The sequence below is a fragment of the Triticum aestivum genome, chromosome 5A (assembly GCF_018294505.1).
Source record: "Triticum aestivum cultivar Chinese Spring chromosome 5A, IWGSC CS RefSeq v2.1, whole genome shotgun sequence".
NCBI lineage: Eukaryota > Viridiplantae > Streptophyta > Magnoliopsida > Poales > Poaceae > Triticum > Triticum aestivum.
The window spans coordinates 414502162-414512512 of record NC_057806.1 but is presented as its reverse complement, the minus strand read 5'-3'; positions in this window follow the sequence as shown (position 1 = coordinate 414512512).

Below are 10351 nucleotides of genomic sequence, written 5' to 3'. Positions count from 1 at the left end.
ACCATAAGGCTTGATGGCTCCTTCGATCATCGCTAGCGGTGCGGTCCAGGGTGAGGCTTTCCTCCCCGGACAGATCTTCATATTCGGCGGCTTTGCACTGCGGGCCAATTCGCTTGGCCTTTTGGAGCAAATTGAGAGCTACGCCCCTGGCCATCAGGTCAGATTTGGAAACTTGAACTACACGGTCGACATCCGCGTAGACTTGATCTTCAACGGATTCGGGCCCATGTCGGATGCGCCGTACAGTCGTGACGAGCATGACGTAACTCTGCCGTTGGACAATGTTCGGGCGATCGCATCCCAACTACTCCGGCCTTTAACCCATAGCAAATCGCGCCGTCCGAGAGCGAAGGTATAGACCCCGCCGTAGAGGTCGCACTCTCACTGGTGATAGAGCCAGATACTGACTTCACCCCTTACGAGAGCCATGTTGCTGAACCACTGGATTCATCTCCGGCCACGGACTCTGAGCCGCCTACATCCGTGCCTGTCGAATCCGACGGGGCGCCGATCATGGAGTTCGCCTCCGCGGATATCTTTCAGCACTCACCTTTCGGAGATATGCTAAATTCATTAAGGTCTCTCTCCCTGTCAGGAGAACCTTGGCCGAACTATGTCCGGCTAGAATGGGATGCGGACGACGAAGAAATTCACTGCCCACCCACCACCCACTTAGTAGCCACTGTCGAAGACTTAACCGACATGCTCGACTTTGACTCCGAAGACATCGACGGTATGGACGACGATGCAAGGGACGAACAGGAAGCACCGCCCACAGGGCGATGGACCGCTACTTCATCACATGACGTATACATGGTGGATGCACCCAGAGAGGGCAATGGCGAAGAGACAGCGGAGGATGCACTCCCCAAGCAACCCAAGCACCGACGTCAGCGGCGCCGCTCTAAGTCCCGCCATAGCAAAAGCAGCGATAACAACGCAAGAGGAAATAATAGTCCATGTGACTCCGGAAGAAATGACAATTGCACCACCCCGGTGGCAAGAATACGATCGAGATGCAAACCGCAAACATAGTACGGATCCGATGTCCGAACACGATGACGCCAAAGATAAGCCTAATCAATCCCCATCTAGGGAAGAAAACAGTCCGGACGAAGATGCATGCATCATCCCAGAAACACACTTGGAGCAAGAGAACCTCCATAGAAGGCTTATTGCCGCAGCGAGGAGCCTGAAGAAACAGAAGCAAAGGCTCAAGGTCGCACAAGATACGCTCAACAGCAAGTGGAACAAAGTAACAAAGTATGGTGGAAGTTACCATAAAAATAGCTATCCAAAGCAGCTATTACCGGAATTCGACGATGAGGCCTTAGAGCCCATACAACCGAAAAGTGATACGACCAACCGGCCGGATCCACCACCTTGTGAGCGTGATAGAGCGGCTAACAAGGTCGCACACAAGTCAACACACGATTTACGTGAGAACTTGCACCAAAAATCCGGCGCCACCAGATCCATCAACGGATCTAGGAAGCGCGCTACAGTACACAACCAACACCGAATACTACAACCGTCTGAACACCATGGCGCATCCCAATACAGGGGTGCCAGACACCCCTTATGTTTCAATGATGAGGTGCTGGATCACGAATTCCCAGAGGGATTCAAACCGGTGAACATAGAGGCGTACGACGGAACTACAAACCCTGGAGTCTGGATAGAGGACTTCATCCTCCACATTCATATGGCTCGTGGAGACGATCTCCACGCCATTAAATACTTGCCCCTCAAGCTTAAAGGGCCAGCTCGACACTAGCTGAAAAGCCTCCCCGAAAACTCAATTGGAAGTTGGAAGGAGCTCGAGGACGCTTTTCGGGACAATTTTCAAGGGACTTACGTCCGACATCCGGATGCAGATGATTTAAGTCATATAATCCAACAGTCCGGAGAGTTCGCCCGAAAGCTCTGGAACAGGTTCCTCACCAAGAAGAACCAAATTGTCGACTGTCCAGACGCCAAAGCCTTAGCAGCTTTTAAACACAGCGTCCATGATGAATGGCTCGCCAGACACCTCGGTCAAGAAAAATTGAGAACAATGGCAGCCCTAACAAGTCTCATGACCCGATTTTGTGCGGGCGAGGACAATTGGTTGGCCCGTAGCAGCACCAGTGACCCAAGCACATCTGAAGTCGGGGATGACAATGGTAAACCATGACGCAACAAAAACAAGTGTCGAAATAAAGAAGGTAGCCCAGATAACACGGCGGTAAACGCCGGATTCAGGGGCTCCCGACCAGGCCAGTGGAAAAAGCCTTTCAAAGGCAGCTGAGAAGGACAATCTGGTCTAAACAAAATTCTTGACAAACTCTGTCAGATTCACGACACCCCAGACAAACCTGCAAATCATACCCACCGAGAATGCCGGGTCTTCAAGCAGGCCGATAAGCTAAACGTCGAACACAAAGGGGAAGAGACACCAAGCGAAGACGAGGATGAACCTCGCTAGCAAAATGTCGGAGGACAGAAAAAGTTCCCACAAGAGGTTAAAGCAGTAAACGTGATCCATGTGACAAAGAGGAGAAGCAATCATGCACTCCAATGCACACGCGCCATAGATCCCATCACCCCTAGGTTCAACCCCTGGTTGGCCTGCCGATCACTTTTGATCGTAGGGATCACGTTACAAATATCCGTCGTGAAGGACTGATGGCCTTGGTGTTAGACCCAATAATAAATGGGTACCATTTCACACGGGTCCTCATGGATGGCGGCAGTGATCTAAATCTGATATATCAAGACACAGTCCACAAAATGGGGATAGATCCGACACAAACAAGCCACAGTAATACTACCTTCAAGGGAGTAATACCAGGCCAAGAGGCCCGTTGTACGGGCTCTCTACTACTAGAGGTGGTATTCGGTTCTCCCGATAACTTCTGATGCGAAACATTAACTTTTCACATCGCTCCATTCCGAAGTGATTATCAAGCACTAGGGCGCCTTTCGCTCGTTTTAACGCAATACCGCATTATGCTTTTCTCAAGCTCAAGATGCCCGGTCCACGTGGCATCATCACAGTCAGCGGAAATACCGAATGTTTTCTATGCACGGAAGATGACGTGGCAGCTCTAACAGCCGCACACTAGACGGCCTCACCAACCAGAAAAATGGCAGGTCGTCAAGACCATGGACATGGTCAAACGAGTCCGGCGTTCCATCATATATGCATGAGAATGGTTTTCAAACCCTCATAAACGATACCAGGGGCTTCCCACGTATAACCAGGGCCAGCCCGGCTCAATTTGGCTTCTCTTGTATTTTGATAGTTCATTGATAATAACCAATTCTTCTTTTTGGCATGGCAACTTTCACTTATGTTCTTTCCTTTTGCAGATGACAATCGTGCTACACCAGTCTAGGACATGGCACAATGGAGACACAGGCGCAGACGTGCAGGAGGGACCCGCCCAAAGGTCTATTTTTAGATTAAGATCCCGTGTAAACCTTTTTTACTGTCTCTTGTTGCTCACATCCTCCGGATACTCCACAAAACCGAGAAGGATGCTGGCGTTATTGGCATGTGGCCACGCTAGAATTTTGCACGTACCTGGACACATGGGGTTTCTTATTAAGGGCATTGTTTAGCCCGACATATGTTATAAAGACCGAACACCTTAGGGAGTGTTTGGCGTCGCGAGTTTGGCCCTATATGCATCAGCTCCGAATCATGTCTTTGGTCAAATGTTGGGTTTGCCCGCCTCCCATGTTTTGGTACCTTACATTCCGTTATATCGGCTAAGGTAGCACTGGGAGAACTACTGCGATTGTGCCCTGGTTCATCCGGATGAGCACCTCAGTAGAGAAAGCCGAAAACTGACTGTCATGATATAGCGAGAGACTGGTCAACCACTCGATGACTCATCAGAATCTTCGGGATTCCTTCGCATTAACGAAGGGCCGTTTCCCGTTCATGTACGCGCGCGCCCCGTATTCGGACGAGCGTAGAAGTACCAGGGGCCATATAGTAGCCCCACTGTCAAACTCCTATGGTTAAGTGAAAGTTTTAAAGTAATGTAGTCCGATTACCTCGTTCGCTGCGCTATCACCTCCTTAACGGACCAAGACGTTGGATAAAGTGTGGATATGCATCTTTTGCAAACACCCCTGCATTATATGCGTGGGGGTGGAAGCCGACGACTGCAAACTTTCAGGTTATACACATATATACATAAACGGCCGCACAGGAGGCACCATAGTACTTTCAGGCAAAAGTATAAATATAGCCTTGATAATTCAATAAAACATTGTTTTTACAATGGGAATACATGTCACTTGAACATAACATTCTTCGAGCACTGAGCCTCTATCAAACGAGCGCCTTCAAGGACTTCTTCAAAGTAGTGCTCGACAGCCACTCGGCCTATGGCCGAACCCTGTGTCGCAGCAGTGGTAGCCTCCATCTCCGCCCAGTATGTCTTGACACGGGCAAAGGCCATCCGTGCACCCCCTATGCACGCCGATCTCTTTATAGCATCGATGCGTCGCACAACACCAAGGAATTGTTGCACTAACCTAAAGTAGCTATTCGGCCTTGGCCCTCCCGGCCATAGGTGATCCACAACGGACCTCATGGCAAGTCCGGACAACCTATGGAGCTCGGCCCACTCGGCCAATCGCTCATTCAACAGCAGCGGACGGACTGGAGTGTGGAACTATGACCAGAACAGCTTCTCCACTTTGGGACCTTTCTGATCCCTGAAGTACTCGGCCGCATCAGCAGCACTTGCAGCCAAATCCATGTACGCGTCCACAGAACTTCATAGCCGGTCCAGAGGAGCATACTTCGGATCTCCGAACTTAGTCCGCAACAAGAAGGGCTTCCCAGACATGATATCTGTAGCTTGATTCAGCTCCTGCTTCGTCACTCTAATTTTGGAGCGGGCTTCCTTGGCAGCCACCCGGGCCTTCTCCAGGTCCATCGCCTTCGCTCGGTTTTCTTCTTCAAGAAGCTGGTAACGGTCAGCGGCATCTTTTAACTCTACAACCATCTTGGCTATTTTTTCCTTGCTCTCGCAATGCGCGGCCTGTTCGGCCCTTAACTCTTCAGCCGCCTTTAAAGCGGCCGGATTGCTACTCCTGGCTTGCTCCTTGGCTCGGGCAAGCTCCACCCGAAGGGTCTCCATGGTGGCAGCTTCATCTGCAGTCACAACATATTAAAGATACTGGCGTCATGCTACTCTTATTATGTGACGATCACCAGAAACATCACTCACGCCGTGCCTCGTCAAGTTTCTTGTTGACAAGCACGATGTCAGCATCTGCCGCATCAAGTTGCCGCTTTAGTTCGGCAAGCCCATCAGTCAGGCTAGCCACCGAAGCTTCAGCCACCTGCACATAAGGGCGGTCTGGTTATTACCTGGGACTATGATCCTCTGTTTGCCATCGTTTTCGATGACAACCAGAGTCTCAGGGGCTACCATCTGCATAGGGCATATCTAACGTATGCGGTACTATTAAAAACATACATTATTTCACGTACCTTGAAGCCTTTCAGCAGACTCACAAAGGCTTCATGCAAACCGCTTTCAGCGGATGAAATCCTTTCAATTACTATATCCATTAGCATACGATGCGCTTCCGAGACGGCAACTTGCCCCAGAAGATCCTTCAGCGCATCCGAACGCACACTGTACGGGCCCTTGCTGTCGCTCTCCTTAGGAGCCAGATACTGGGGACTCCGGGCAGCCAAAGGGTTATCCTCTGGCCCTAGTGGATCCGGAATACCCTTCGCGACGACACTTCAAGGTCGCCCGCTTCTTGAGCTGGGGTGTCCGGGGGAGGCGTTTCGCTCTCCATCATCTCCGAAAGAAGATCCCCCAAAGATGAGCTCTATCGAGAAGGGCTGCGATCCGGACTACAATTTATAAGCATCAGTTATTGTATTCGGAAGTAAGGTAGGATGTTTTTATTATTAAGTACTTTTTGATTACTTACAGCTCGGTAGAGGGCTGATCCCCGTGCGGACATTATGCGGCAAGAATACCCTCCGAGGTAGGACCCTCTGATGAAGAGTTCTTCTCCCATTTGGAAACCTTGGTTTCGCGATCTTCAGAGGTAGTCCTCTTCCTTCCCCGGGGAGAGAGGATGTCAGATTCTTCCCTCTGATTGTCCTCCCTTGCGGAGGTGCTCATTCCCCTGGCTGGAATAAGTAGCGAGTGAGGCCCGCTTTCGCCCTCTTTATTCCCCCCATCATCTTCCTTTGAGGACACTGGATAAGGTGTCGGCTCGAGCATCTTGTCCAATACCGGAATGTCCAAGCCCTCACCAAGGGGGGCCGGACATCTAATCATCATCGCCTTTGTTATCCAGTCCTGGTCAAAAGGCAGCTCTTTAGGATGATACCATGATAAATAAAAGGACAACAGGTTCCGCATGGGATTACTTACTTGGGCAGCGGGGCGGTTGCAGCTCAGGCCCACGTCCTTGGTGGTGTCCGGACACTCTATTTGGGGTCCGAAGAATGATTTGTACATCTCTTCGTGCGTCATGCCGAGGAAATGTTGAATAGCACGCGGTCCTTCCGGGTTGAATTCCCACATGCGGAGGGGCCGGCGTTTGCAAGGCTGGACTCAACGAACTAGCATAACTTGCATTACCATAACTAGACTGAAATCTCCCTCGAAGAGATCTCAGATACGGCTCTGCAGTATTGTCACGTCCTTGGCTGGACCCCAGCTCAGCCCCCTGCTGATCCATGACATCAGTTGTGGTGGGGGACCCGAGCGAAAGGTGGGGGCAGCTAGCCACTTGGCACTTCGGGGAGCTGTGATGTAAAACCACTCCCGCTGCCACAATCCGAACACCTCTGGAAAGGAACCCTTCGGCCATGGAGCGTCAGCAATTTTGCTTATTAAAGCACCTCTGCACGCTGCGTACTGCCCCTCAACCGTCTTCAGCTTCACATCGAAGGTCTTGAGCCATAGGCCAAAGTGAGGGATAATGCGGAGGAAGGCCTCACATACGACAATAAATGACGAGATGTGGAGAAGGGAATCCGGGGCCAGATCATGAAAATCCAGCCCGTAATAGAACATAAGACCCCCAACAAAGGGATCCAGAGCGAGGCCTAATCCTCAGAGGAAGTGGGAGATGAACACAACGCTCTCGTTGGGTTCGGGAGTAGGGATGACCTGCCCTCGGGCGAGCAGCCTATGCGAAATTTCGGCGATCAGATATCTGGCTTCTCTCAACTTCCTGATGTCCTCCTCTGTGACGGAGGAAGGCATCCACCGACCTTGAAGGTTGGATCCGGACATAGTTGAAGGGCCGAAGCACCTAACTTGAGCTTTGGATGTTAGAATTCGAGGCGGGGGAAGGATTTGATTGAGCGCGGGAGGGAAAAAAGAAAAAGCCTTACCCCCTTTATAAAGAGGGTGAATATCTGGCATTCTCCTCGTGACCGTTTGAGACTTACCTAAAATCTAGAAATCATACCAACAAGCACGGTTGGGTTACCCACGTCTGTATTGATGAGAATCCCGTGATAAAGGGAACACGATCTCTGCTTGGACAAGACGTGTCAAGGAAACCGCCGCGTGTTATGCGCGGAGCTGGTTAAGAAAAACGGTTCTAATAATGACCGGGCCATGGCGTGATGTCATGTTGTCAAAACGTGTTAGCAGATTAGATTTGTGGAAATATTATTCTCTCTTCGGTGGTATGTGGAACTTATTTTGCAGGGTCGGACACTATCCTTGTATTCAAACTCTTCCATGGTGTATTCGAAGGAGGAACCCACCTTGCAATGCCGAAGACAACACTGCACGCCGGACTCATCGTCATTGAAGCTTGGTTCAGGGGCTACTGAGGGAGTCCTGGATTAGGGGGTCTCCGGATAGCCGGACTGTATCCTTTGGCCGGACTGCTGGACTATGAAGATACAAGATTGAAGAATTCGTCCCGTGTCCGGATGGGACTCTACTTGGCGTGGAAGGCAAGCTAGGTAATACGGATATGTATATCTCCTCCTTTGTAACCGACCTTGTGTAACCCTAGCCCCCTCCGGTGTCTATATAAACCAGAGGGTTTTAGTCCGTAGGACAACACACAATCATACCATAGGCTAGCTTCTAGGGTTTAGCCTCTCTGATCTCGTGGTAGATCAACTCTTGTAATACTCATATCATCAAGAACAATCAAGCAGGACGTAGGGTGTTACCTCCATCAAGAGGGCCCGAACCTGGGTAAACATCATGTCCCCTGCCTCCTGCTACCATCCTCCTTAGATGCACAGTTTGGGACCCCCTACTCGAGATCCGCCGGTTTTGACACCGACACCTCCCTTGTAACCGAGTGTAACCCTAGCCCCCTCCGGTGTCTATATAAACCAGAGGGTTTTAGTCCATAGGACAACATACAATCATACCATAGGCTAGCTTCTAGGGTTTAGCCTCTCTGATCTCGTGGTAGATCAACTATTGTAATACTCATATCATCAAGAACAATCAAGCAGGACGTAGGGTATTACCTCCATCAAGAGGGCCCGAACCTGGGTAAACATCGTGTCCCCTGCCTCCTGTTACCATCCGCCTTAGACGCACAGTTCGGGACCCCCTACCCGAGATCCGCCGATTTTGACACCGACATTGGTGCTTTCATTGAGAGTTCCACTATGCCTCACCATAAGGCTCGATGGCTCCTTCAATCATTGGTAACAATGCGGTCCAGGGTGAGGTTTTCCTCCCCAGACAGATCTTCGTATTCGGAGGCTTCGCACTGCGGGCCAATTTGCTTGGCCATCTGGAGCTGATCGAGAGCTACGCCCCTGGCCATCAGGTCAGATTTGGAAACTTGAATTACACGGCCGACATCCGTGGAGACTTGATCTTCGACGGATTCGAGCCCAAGTCAGACGTGCCGCACAGTCGCAACGAGCATGACGTAACTCTGCCATCTGACAATGTTCGGGAGATCGCATCTGCAACTACTCCGGCCATTAATCCGGAGCAAGTCACGCCATCCGACGGCGAAGGGATGGACCCCACCATGGAGGCCACAATCTCAATGGCGATAGAGCCGGATACTGACTTCACCCCTTATGAGAGCCGCGTCGCCGAACTGCTGGATTCATCTCCAGCCATGGACTCCGAGCTGCTTACATCCGTACCCGTCGAATCCGATTGGGCGCCGATCATGGAGTTCACCTCCGCGGATATTTTTTAGCACTCACCTTTCGGCGATGTGCTAAATTCATTAAGGTCTCTCTCCCTGTCAGGAGAACCTTGGCCGAACTATGTCCGGCTAGAATGGGATGCGGACGACGAAGAAATTCACTACCACCCACCACCCACTTGGTAGCCACTGTCGACGACTTAACCGACATGCTCGACTTCGACTCCAAAGACATCGACTGTATGGACGATGATGCGGGAGACGAACAGGAACCACCGCCCACAGGGCACCGGACCACCACTTCATCACATGCCATATACATGGTGGATACACCCACAGAGGGCAATGGCAAAGAGACAGCGGAGGATGCCCCGTCCAAGCAACCCAAGCGCCGACGTCAGCGGCGCCGCTCGAAGTCCCGCCATAGCAAAAACAGCGATAACAACGCAAGAGGAAATAACAGTCCAGTCGACTCTAGAAGAAAGGACGACTACACCACCCGGGTGGCAGAGCACGATCAAGATGCAAACGGCGAACATAGTACGGATCCGGCGTCCAAACACGACGATGCCAAGGATAAACCTCATCAAACCCCGTCAGGGGAGGAAAACAGTCCGGACGAAGATGCACACATCATCCCGGAAACGCACTTGGAACAAGAAAACCTCCGCAGAAGGCTTATTGGCACAACGAGGAGCATGAAGAAACAAAAGCAAAGGCTTAAGGCCGCACAAGATACGCTCAACAACAGGGGGAACAAAGTGCTCGCAAGGAAACAAAGTATGGTGAAAGTTACCACACAAATAGCTATGCAAAGCACAAGCTATTACCGGAATTCGACGATGAGGCCTTAGAGCCCACACAGCTGAAGAATGATATGGCCAACCGGCCGGGTCCACCACATTGTGAACGCCATAGAGCGGCTAACAAAGTCGCGCATAGGTCAACACTCGATTTACGCGAGAACTTGCGCCAAAAATCCGGCGCGACTAGATCCATATCTATGGATCTAGGAAGCGCGCTACGGTACAAAACCAAAACCGAACACTAACCGTCCGAACACCATGGCACATCCCAATACAGGGGTGCCGCACACCCCTTATGTTTCACTGGTGAGGTGCTGGATCACGAATTCCCAGAAGGATTCAAACCGGTGAACATAGAGGTGTACGACGGGACCACAGACCCTGGAGTCTGGATCGAGGACTTTATCCTCCAT